The sequence below is a fragment of the Gossypium arboreum genome, chromosome 7, assembly GCF_025698485.1.
Source record: "Gossypium arboreum isolate Shixiya-1 chromosome 7, ASM2569848v2, whole genome shotgun sequence".
NCBI classification, from domain to species: Eukaryota; Viridiplantae; Streptophyta; class Magnoliopsida; order Malvales; family Malvaceae; genus Gossypium; species Gossypium arboreum.
Window position 1 is genome coordinate 86987517 of NC_069076.1, and position 13029 is coordinate 87000545.

Here is a 13029-nt window from a genome sequence, read left to right on the forward strand (position 1 = left end):
GTAGTTCATCCACAATGATGAGTGGTTTATCCACAACATGGAGTAAGGATGGAGGAGTTTTGAGGAACTACTATAGTGTGTAGCGGAGTTGGATAGGATCTATTTTAATAATTTGAAACTACATCGTCATTCATGAATATGTACATACATAAATTGTGAATGCTGAGATATTATTACATTGATGTGTTGATTTAATAAACTAATACTCTGGATCACTATATGGTGTATTTGTTCTAAGAATTGTTATTTTGTATGCGACATCTACTATTTGCACTGATTTTCTTGTGATAAGACTTACGCTGAGCTTCAATAACTCACCTTACTTCAATTTCCATCTTTTTAGATAACCCGCAAGGTTAGGGCACTGACTCGGCATTCGGATGGTCTCGACTCAGATTGTCTTTTTATAAAAGTATTTTAGATTTATTATTTGCAATGTTTGTTATTTAGAGGTTGTATTGTTTTAATTTTAAACTGTGGCATGGGACTTAGGTTTTAGTTTATACTGCATGCGATTATGTGATGTTGAAATATGGATTTTAATTAAATATGCATGAAATCTAGTTTTTATTAAAAGTGTGATTAGATATCACCTTTTTGTTACATGACTATGTAAATGAGGTTTGAAAAAATACACATATATATAAATCTAGAATCCAACTTTTATAAATCAATCATTAAGATCAACTTGCTTTTGAAATTAAATTGTAATCTTTTTAGAAACATGCTAAGTTTTCTTCAGAAATTAAAACAACTGTTTTTAAACTCCGATAGTTCTGTTAGGCCATTTTAGTGGCCAATGTAATATTTCGAATTCGAGCTTAATGTCTAGGCCGGATTGAGGAGGGTACAGTCATGTCTGGTAGTACAAATTGTAATTACAAAGTTACATAATCTATATTTTTAAAAATATCAATATAATAAAAATGATTTCTAAGTAAAAAAAGTTAAATCAAATTATCATATCTCTTATGTTATTCTAAAAAAAGTAGTTGATAACATGATTACAAATAAAAATAACAAGAAAAATAAATATAATATGCAATTTCATCTAATTATTCTACTGCATATTTGTTAGGTTATTACCTTTGTAATATTTAACATATGTTCCTTGTCATCATTTGTTGGTCTTTGATCAAGGTCATCATCATCCGAATTTGAATTTACATCATTAAGATTATCAAGATTTCCTTCTTCCATGTACTCTACGAAGTATGGACCATCTTAATTCCATCTATGATTAAAGTTATGAAATATGCAACATGTTAGTACGATTCAACCTTTTCTTATGCTATACTAAGTTGATATTGCTAATATGGGAAATATTTTTTTAGATAAAAAAAGCATTCTCAATTGCATTTTGAAGCCTTGAATATCTCAAACTAAAGAGTTCGTGAGCTATCTATGTGCTTGTGTCTGGCACCATTCTCTCAAATGGTATCATACCCCAGGATTTGGTGCTAGAAAACTCTTACTATTTGCATAATTAGCACCAATCTTATAATATTTAGGTTCACATATGATAAACCTCAAAAGTAACATATTTTAATCCCCTGCTTGATATATTTTGGATAATTTATTATAAGATTTAGTGGATTTGATGCTCCTAATCCTTTAATTTCATGTTTTATATCCAGATGAGCATAGGGAAGTGAAAAGTACAAGAAAAATGCCAAAAACGGACAGAATGGGTTTATTTTAGTGCTTCACACGGCTTGGACACTTCCACACGGGTAATCCACAAACCCATGTGTGACACACGGGCTAGCCACACGCCCATGTGGCTTGGTCATGTCGACATTAAACCACGTCAGAATTGCTCACGGCCTGAACACCTTCACACGGGCGTGGCACACGGTCGTGTCCCTGTTTAGCCCAAGTCTAATTCTATTCAGAAAAGGCTAATTTTGGGCTATTTTGGGCATTCCAAAATCTATATAAACACCCTAGAAGAGGATCAAAAGAAGGACATAGAGTAGAACACAGAGAATACTCGAAGACAGCCATTAGAATCAGCTCAGAAGTAGGATCTACTTCAAGATTGAAGATCTCCATTCAATTTCCTTAGAAGTTCTTTATGTTTCTTCATGTTTTTTTGTTTTCCCAATTTTGAGATGTTTTCCCCTACTGTTATGAACTAAACTCCCTAAATACCTAAGGGAGATGAAACCTAAGACAGATCTTATTACTATTTGAATTATATGATAAATACTTGTTCTTATTCTTAATTATGTGTTCTTAATTCTTGTTTTAATATTTCAGGATATTAACTCAAGTCTAATGTGCTTATTCAGTGGAGCAAAAATTCCTGTTTAAGAGTAGATCTAGAGTAATTAAGTGGAGTTGAATGAAATCCTAGACATAAGAAGACATAAATCTGCCGGATTAGAGTCAAATCTAATAAGGGAATCCATAGATTGAGTTAATGCGATAATAGGGGTTTTAATTAGAAAGAGATTTCAATTAATCAACTTAGAGTCAGTTGTTTTTAGTCTTAAAAGAGATATTAACATAAATCAGGGATTTCTACAGACTAAGTCAAGTGAATAAATCGTCTAATTTGGAAGTAGCAAATGAAGTCTAGGTTCCTTGCGTATTGTTTTCTCCATCGGTTTTCCAATAGTATTTTCTAACTTTTACCTCTATCGTAATTAAGTGATTAGTCTTAGTTTAAAAACTTCCCTTTAATTCTTAGGCTAGATAATAAAAAGATAGTAATTACTAGTACTTTTAGTCCTTGTGAATACGATATTTCCAGTCTCACCACAACTATACTACTGTTCAATAGGTGCACTTGCCTTAGTCGAATTTTTTTATTAGTTTAGCGACCATCAACGTCCAAATAGTTCGTAGTTTTAATTATAAAAACTTATATAAACTTAAATTGGAGAAAAACTTTTACTAGATTATATCCCATTTTATAATAGGTAAAATAAATCAAAATAACATAAAATTTATAATATATAACCTTTATGAAAAAGTTTGGATAAATAAGATATGCCATTTTTTTTTTAAAAAAATAGGGAAATAAGCCGATTTTGGAGAGAGTTGTGAAAGTGTGTCCAATTGGGCGCGCTTTCCATTAATGGTTATTTTTTTTAACATTGGCAACGGTAAAAATTTTTAAGGGCCCCAACAATAATTTTTTTCCCTATAAATACCAGGCCATTTTTCATTATTTTCACTCATATCCAAATTTCTTAATTCTTTCTAAACTCTCAACTTTCTCAATTCTCTCAAGTTTTGTTCTAAATTTCCTGATACGCTTGTTTAAAAATATTATAGTTTTATTTAATTATTTCATATATTATTCATTTCGATTAAATTTTCATGAGTGGAAACCTCTCTGATTCGTTTCGATGACAAGCACATTTCCACCTCTCAAGCAATAATGGTAAGACGAAATTTTAAATTTCGTTATTTTCAATTAAGTTAAATTTAAAGTGATTTTAGTTTTTAAAAATTTTAAATTAATTTTTTTGTCGATATACATAGGCGAATGGTCGTGTTTTGAAGGGGTTTTATACATAACTTGTCAAAGAGCACAGATACCAAAATTCGTGGTTACTTGCAAGACACGAGATTCTTGCATGTGTCGTGTATGTTCAGGGGCTGCAAACTAGATCCTACACTCATCAGTGCATTGGTGGAAAGATGGAAACCCACTTTCCATCTTCCATGTGAAAAGTGTACAATCACACACAAGGACATAACTTTACAACTCGGTTTATCGGTGGATAGATCAGTCGCCATGGGGTTAGCGGTCGTTCCCGGTAAAGAGGACCTTTGCGAGGTATTTTTGGGGAAGGTGTCAAATAAATTTTATGGTGGTCGGATAGATATGAAGTGGTTGGAAACCAATTCAAATATCTTCCTAAGGACGCGTCCAACGTCGTCAAAGAACAATACATTCAAGCATTCATCTTAAGGTTAATCGGAGGCATTCCAATGCCCGATAATTCTTAAAATTCGGTACACATAAGGTGGCTACTACACCTAATCGATTTCAAATAAAACAAAAGGCTAAGTTGGGGATTAGCCGTGTTTGCTGAGAGTTATGTCGGGCAATAGAACTGGACAAGATGTTAATCGGTTGCCTGCTCTTACTGCAGTCACGGGCCTGGTGGCGACTACCATTTCTATGTCCTGGAGTGAACAATCTATATATTTTCCCATTTGTGACAAGGTAAAAATCATTTGTTAATAAATATATAATTTGTATAGTAAATAGAGGTGTGCATGTAGCCCGGCCCGGCCCGGCCCGAATACCTGCCCGAAATGTGGGAGGGTTTGGGAAAAAATATAGGCCCGAAAAATGGGCTTGGACAAAAAAATAAGGCCCGTTTAAAAAATAGGCCGGGCCTCGGGTAAGGTATTTTTATCCCGGGCTTGGGCCGGCCTGAATTCACTAAAGGACAAAAAAATCTGCATTTTTTTTTTATTTTTGAATGTTATTTTCTTGTTGTTTTCTCTCTATTTTGCTACCATTTTACTATTATGTTGCTATTATTTTGTTGTTATTGTTTGGATATTGTATAAAATTTATTTTATTGTTAATTTTCTTATCATTTTAAAGGCATTTGTTAATTTTTATTATTATTTTAGAAGCATTTTCTTGTTAAGTTGCATTATCTTAGTGTTTTTAAGTCTACATATTTTTCAAAATTTATTTTCAATTTGTTGGGAAATATTTATTTTGATATTTTTAGTATTTTGATGTATTATATATATTTAAAATAATATAAAAATTAATACTGGTAATTTGGGCGAGCTCTCGTTTTAGTATTTTTATCCGGGTCGGGCTTGGGCAAAATGTTAGGCCCATTTTTGGGCTCGGCCCTGCCCAAGCCCAATAAATGGGCATGATTTTTTAGTTAAGCCCAATCCGAACCCGGCCCGGCCCGGCCCGGCCCATGAACACCTCTAATAGTAAATGTTGTTTATTTATTATATATTCTAATTAACATATCATTTGTATAGGTGGAACCATTGGTAGAGTTACGTAGGACTTCCCGAGCAGCTCGAAAAGATCCAATTGTTGTTAGATTAACGCTCAGAAGCCGATGTTAGTTACTTATTTTTTCAAACCTATAATAATTACGCAATGATTCGTAAAATAAATGAACAAAATTTACAATTGTGAACTGCAGTTTGATTGGATGTAATACGCCGAGGTGGATATCATAGAATGCGTTTCGCCAAAATCTTTGGCCAATTGGAGTATATGGGATGTGAAGGTGTTGATAGTGTACGCGATGATGGAGATGTACGAATCAGATTAAGTGATGCAACAGGTAGGGTGGAGGTAACAAACTCTGTCGCCACTGTGAGACATAAAAGCATTGCACAAGCTGGATATGCGGGGGAAAAATGACTAGAATTGACAAGATTACCACAAGAAGTTCATCGAGATTTGAGATCGTAGGATGAAATTCTTACTTATTTGCGAACCTTTTTTCTCATTGGACACGACGGTCTGTTTGGTGTACATGCCCTAGTTCAGAGTCATCGACATGCCTTGGTTCACTCCACTTATTGCTATTCATTTCACTAACCCTGTGTTTTTTTCACAAGCACCACATTATGCACCACCACAGCACCCTACTTTTACCTCTCCCACAAGTAAATATTTCAAGGTACCTCTGTCCCTAGTATTCTATGAAAATGTTGAGCCAAATACCAATGCTATATTGTCACCGATATCGTCATCGATGTCAGTATTGATGCCCGAGTTAATATAGATGTATTTAGGTTTTGCGACATCGTACAATTATTCGTCGATAGTGTTACAAACATTCATCACATCATTATTTTATCGGGGTGGGTCATTAGCAAAACTACCTTCTCGTGGATTGGAGGACACACAATGGAAGGTTAGGACGACACCACACTCAAGCACGAAGGAAGGCAATGGAGATGAAGATAAAGACAAAATCGAGGGTGGAGATGAAGATGAAGGTGAAGATAAAGATGACGGTAGAGATGAAAATGAGCTGACACCACTATTTGTGCATAGAAATCCTACATGCAACCGTTAGCCACCATCCTGTGGCACACATTCAAAAGTGTGTCCAGCTAGGTGCGTTTTCCTACCATGTTTGCAGGAAAGCTTGCCTAGGTGGATGAGTTTTCAGTAACATTTTCATAAAGTCCACAAAAAAGAATACTTGACCTTGGGATTTTTTTTTTGTAGATTTGACTCATTTTTTGAAGATATTCAATGAAAACACTGGTCATGCGATGCATTTTCAACCACAAAGATTTTTTCCTTTGCAATCTCACCTTTCCCCCGTGTCTATAAAAGAGGGCTCCCTCTTCATACTTCATCATCGCTGAAATATCATAACCTTCACCCCTCCACTTTACAATATTTCTCTCTCTTCAATTTCTTTCCTATTTCAATGTTAAAAATTTCCATCGCTAATAAAATTTTTGGTTCGAGGAATTCTTGAGTTGTTGGTGATGCGGTACTGCTCCAAGACGCACGCATTTCATATATTCTGTCGAGATGGTATCATTACCTCCGAAACTTATCTTGTAGATGTCGGGTTTCGAGATTATTTTACTTTGTACGGTCACGGGTGGAAGCCCGCGTAAAGGTCTCAATCGACGGTCATTTTGCGGTTATGGATCGGAGTATAACGGGGGAGCTAGTTGATGGTTGTTACGCATGCACGATGTCAAACTTTTCGGATACCTAGAAATGTTGCCTTATAAATACCATACAAAAGTTTGAGGGCATAATCATATGGAAAAATTATGGGCTCCCCACTATAGTCGGTGGAATTTTTTTCTCCATTGTGGATGCAAAAGGACTCTCAGGCAGACAATGATTGTTGTGGTGATGTAAAAGTGATGCCTTTTTTAAGGTGATAACGATTGTAGTTATTACATAACCCATTAACCTCGACTATGTTGGAACATCCGCTCTCTGCTTAAAAGCCTCTTGTGTCCACCTTGATGTCAGCCTTCGGATAAGAATGAAATGTTAAAGATACCAACTACCTTGATATAGAGAAAAAAATTACGTTGATTGCACCGGAAAGCCCTATGTTTTTCCCTATGATTATGGCCTCAATCTTGTGTATGTTATATATAAGGCATCGTTTGCAGGTATCCAAAAAGCTTGAACTTGTGACCGCATAACTACCGTCAACTCGACCCAAGTTATACTAGAACTCGTGACCGAATCACGACCACCGACTGGGATCTCCGATTAGGCTTCGACCCGTGATCGTATCAATCATTGTTACCCCAAAACTTGACTTCCATATGATGAGTTTCTGAGGTAATGGTCCTATCCCGGCATGACATATGAAATGTATGTGTTTTGAGGCGAGTTATTGTATCCTCAACCCCTCAAATCTACCTATAAACTTTTGCAGTTTCATTCCTAAAACCATAACCTTTAAAAAATCCGAGGAGAGAAAGTGTGTGAAAGCATGTTTAGCTAGGCGCGCTTTCACACACTCTCTCCAAAATCGATCTATTTTCCTAATTAAAAAAAAGGCTGAAAAGACCAATTAAATTTAAAAAATGACATATTCACCTTATTTAGCCAAAATTTTTATAAATTGTCCAAAACTTTCATAACATTTTTATAAATGATATAAAATTTTGCCATAATTTTAGAAAGTTATTTTTTTATAAATAAGTTATGATTAAAAAACTATAACAATTTTTTATGAATAAGTATAATATTTTATAATATATAGCATTGGCACATAAATAATTTATATCCATACTTGACCGTAATTTTTATAAATATGTATATTATAACACTTTTATAACATGTAAATTATTTTTATGATATGCAATAAAATGAAAACGTTGATTATCAACCAAATTAGTACATAATAGAATAGCAAACGCAATCTAACTTTTTATAAATAAATATATTATAACACTTTTATAACATGTAAATTATTTTTTATAATAAGCTTTTTGACCATAATTTTGAAATTTTGAGGATTTAAATAATATAATTTTTATAACTTCATATATTACACAATTAGTTTATAATATAATTCTTTTAGGATTTCTAAAATTTTGACCATAATCATCCCAACCACTCATATGTGTTCATGCTTATAATATAATTTTATAACTTGTTAATTTAAAAAAAAATAGATTTGAGTGTAATTAACTGTGTAGTTACTATAATTCTCACACTCCCCCTAAGAATTGGAAAGTGTAATTGGGATGCTTCAATTATACCCAATTCAAGGGAACCTACCAATTACAATGGTTACCCAAATATGTCATTGTATAATTACAAACAATTGCACCCAAATCCAATTATTAAGTTACTTTGCAAACATTATCTTATGAATTTAGATATTTGAATTTACCAATTGGCCGGTCTTATTAGTCTATGTAGTTGTACACTTGATTGTGATGAGCTTTTCTACTTGATTGAAGGTGAAAAGAGAGGGGGTGTTGTGTAGAATAGTTGATGGAATGAATGTTGTGTTAAATTGCTATGAAGATAATTCCATCTCAATTAATTCAATTTTCGATATGTTTCTTTCCAACCTCATTGGTTCTTTTCTTCTTGCAATCTCTTCAAAACTAGCATCTAATTTTTTTTTTTGTTTTTCGTTTTTAACCAACATTATTTTGTCTTTTACCTAATTAAAAATTAGTGGAGTCCTGTTTCATCAATTATCCTCCATAATTTTACTCCCATTTTTACTGTTTCAATTCTTCGATAGAGTTCTTCAAAAATAAAATAAAGATTAATCAAAAGAAAAAGAAATCTTTGATAGAGAATATCCCAAAAAAAGAAAAAGAAAAAGTTCATAGAGATAGTATCCAAAAGAGAAAAGAAAAGAAAAGAAAAGAATCTTTGATAAGGATATGATTTTGTTGTAATATTGAGACTCCAAATACCCGTATCAAAGTAGCTTTTAATTTATGGGTACACATAATTATGCTTAAATTTTATTTTTGTCATTTAATTATAAAAAAATTAAATTGGTCATGTAACTAATCGTGTTTATATTTTTGTGGTCTAATTCCTTAATTGCTATTCAGGAGAGATGAACTAACATTTTTAAAGTTGTTATAATAGAATGGTTAACTCTCAACATTTACATATTATATCAATTTGGTTATAATTTTAAAAAATAAACCCTCAATATTTACAAATTATTTCAATTTCATCCTAGTTTTTATAAAATGATTAAGAAACCCAAAATCCACTTTGGAAATTGTATATGCCACACATAAATCTAATAATGTTGAGAAACCCACAACATTCGGGTTATGAGAACAGAATATTGTCAATAATTTGTTCTTGCAAAGCAAAGATAAATTGAAATTTTAACATTTGAATTATGCTTAACATATAAATTGGTATCTAAATTATGTTATTCTTCCGATATTAGTATTTAAACTTTTTTTATCACAAGTGGTACCTAAACTAATTTTTCTCTAGTTTGTATCATTATTCAAACCATTAACTCTATTTTAAAAAAATGCTTAACCTACAAATTAGTACCTAAAAAATATTCACTTTCTCAAGTTTGTGCCTAAACTTCTTTTGGTCATAAGTGGTACCTAAACTATTCTTTCGCTACCTATTTTACACCAAAATGTTATATTTTAAAAAATATTTTTAATTATTTTTTGTTCTTTTATTTTACATTATTTCTCACTTTATTTCCTATTTATTTAATTTCTTCTTCCTTTATAATATTTGGTAATGCCAATAATGCTCGAAATTGGCCCTCCAGATGTTGAGACTCTGGTGATTAATTATGTTTTCAAACTTCGCTATCTACTTGCTCGGCCTAATGGGATCGAAAAAGTTCTTTCATCAATCAAAGCCAGTGTTTTCAAAACCAGACCAGATTGACTGGTGAGACCAAGAATCAGTCAAGAGATAGGGCTTGAACAGGTTGACTCACGAACCAATACAAATCAATTGAGCCAAGCTAAAAAATCGGTTGAACCTGTTGAGTCGATTTCCTATTTTAATTTTTATGATTTTTAATAATTTTAAATATATATAAAGAAAATATTTTTTTTTGTTTTTCTTTTTGCTACATGGTAAATTTTAATTGGTTATCTTTTTTAAAAAATAGACTTAACAATTTGACTAACCAACTTGAGAAAAATAGTTTAAGTACCATTTATGACAAAAAAATATAGGTATTAAAATAGAAAAATGACATAATTTAAGTACCAACTTAAAAAATAGTTTAAATACCAGTTATGACCAAAAAAAATTTGAACATCAACTTAAAAAAATGATATAATTTAAGTATCACGATCATCCATATGTTTTGTTTCTCCTTCGAATCTAAGTAAGGCCAACACAAAACCCTAATTTTGCAAATATCTAATAGTCGTGACTTTGCTTTCCGGGTCTTTAATTTCTTCCCCAACTCTATCTCTTGATTTTTTTTTCACAAATTTGGAAATTTTAGCCAAATATTATTTAAATTTTCCAAATCAAATTTTGAGTTTTTATTTTGGAGATTGTATTATTAGATTTAGGGACTTTTTCAATTGTAATAATGTCATAGGTTTCTCAACATTTGGGGATAAATAATAGGATAAACTATATTAAATGTCTTAAATCTTGTTTAAAATTACATTTCGGTCACTCAACTTTCAAAAGTTTTATAATAGTCACTATCTATCACATCCTAAACATCAGGTCAGAAGAAATTGGGTTTGTGAAATCAAGATTGGTCACGCCCTGATTTTTGAGTTAAGATTGTAAAAAATTTATCAAGTGAATTAATTTAGTTTAGTGGTTGAGAGATGTGAGTAGTGTGTGCGAGGTTCTGGGTTCAAATCCTTTCTTTTAAATTTTTGCTTAAATCCCTATTTTTGAACTTATATCTTATATATTATTTTTGCTCAAGTGATATTAAGAATGAGCTTACTAGTTTAGTGGTAAGGCTTCAGCTTATCCAAGGGTCTTAAGTTCAAATTTTGTTGTGCACAAGTGTAAATTATTCGTGTTTTAAACTCTAGGGAAAATATGAGAAGGATAACTAATCAGATTTAATGGGAGTTAGTGGGGATGGGTGGCTTTAAAAAATATTATTATTAAAATTATTTTCCCTACAAAATTCCTTCATGTTCACTTTTGTAAGTCTCTATTATTCTCGTTTGGTTAACAACTATTGTTCTATCACTTTACTGCCATTTTGACTTTGGGTTGTTTTTGCTGACAATTCACTTCATTTTACTTTCGTGTGGATTGTGCATGATTAAATGTTTCAGTTTAGTTCAATGCTCGAATTGTAAGTATTCCTTGTTTAATTTCCTTAAATGTTTTATGTGAAGTAAGTGTGGGTTCGTTGTGAGGATTTTTGCTTAATTGAATTAGGGTTTGGTTAGGTGTGAATCATGAGATGAATACTCCTCCAGCTTTGTAAGTGTGTTTAATACTTTGCCGTTAAGGGTAAGTTGTCGAACACCCAAAATAGGGGCTAGTATGTGATAACTTAGGTTGCAAAGATCGAATGTTTTGTGACTTTAGGTTGAATGATTTGGAAAGAGAAGGGCATTTTTTATTTTGTCTGTTAATTTGTTAAGTTGAATGTCATTTTTAGGTGTTGGATTTACATCTCTGGTGTTAGCATCAGAACTAACTAGGTGTATAACGAAATCCTGAGAAAACAGCGACTGGTGAAAGCTAAAATTGGATTGTTGACGCCACACGACCGTGTACTAGTGTCATGGGGCTAGATCTTTCGTCTCGCAATCAGTGCGGCCTTAGGCGATTTGCTCCTCCAAACTCGCCCAAGTCAGCCTTTACTCGAATGAGGATTCCTTAAGAACTCCTCCAAGGTACCAACTTGTACAACGGAAGCAAACTTATGCCAGAAGAAGCTTATAAAAAACAATAGAAAGAGACGTTCACAAAGTGTTTGAGTAAATGCTTTCTATTCTCTTATTCACAAAGAATAATGAAACAATGAATGGAGTCTATGTATAAATGAAGGGGAGGCTCTCTATTTATACTTGAGCTCCCCCAAAACCGAATGTCAAGATACAATTACATCGAAGGACGAGATTAACCAATCCCATGATTTAAGGGATTTACAAGATATTTCCATATCAAATCCTATCTAATCTTTACAATATATGATTCCCTCTATCTTTAAAGATTAGTTACTATAGTTGCCAAAGTTGCCATATCTTCACTATCGGGCCAACTAGGCTTCAATCTGACAGGTTTCTCTAACAGTTCCTTGAATTGAGCCAGCTTACGTGGGCCAAATGATCCCCATCTAAGTAATAGACCTCCATCGGAAGCATTTGGTTCGATGGTCACGAGCTTTGAACTCTGGCCCGTGACATTCTCCCCCACCCATTCTCGCAACGTCCTCATTGCGACTTCCAAATGGCACTGACTTGATTCGCCTCGGATCCCACTCGTTGCTTTGGCTCTTTCCTTCTTTCGGGACTTCTGCCTCAGCTTTCGTCACTTTTTAAGTCGAGCCGTCCTACTCGTTTGTACATCTCGACGACAAGGAGTTATGTCACTCCCTTGCCCACATTCTAACTTCACTCGAACAGAATCCTCGTGATTCCCAACACTTGGCTTCGTTTTGCCCACAGTCTCTCGGCCTCCTTGCTCAAGAACTTCGAAAGGGCCCCTACGTTCTCGCCAAGTACATAAGTTAGAATGCAACACACTATCAGAATGTTCCAAATGTATCTTTACATTTACTCAGGTGAATTGTCCCACATGCATCACTTCTATTTCCTTAAAGTCCGATGCACCACCCAGCTCTCCCATAGGTGGAAGCCTTGTTGATAACTCGGCCAACTCCGATGCTTCACTCGATTCGAACTTCATTAGTCCCAGCTTTACTGTTTTCATCGCAACTTCTTCCTCTAAGTTCGATGACAAACTCACCTCTTCCTTGGGTGGAAACCCCTCCGACGACTCACCAAGCTCGGACGTTGCCTTTCCTTTGACTACGGCTTGCTTTGGATAGTTCCGCAACTCATGCGGACCATGACACAAGAAGCACTTTACTCGCTTTTTTTTACTCCTCT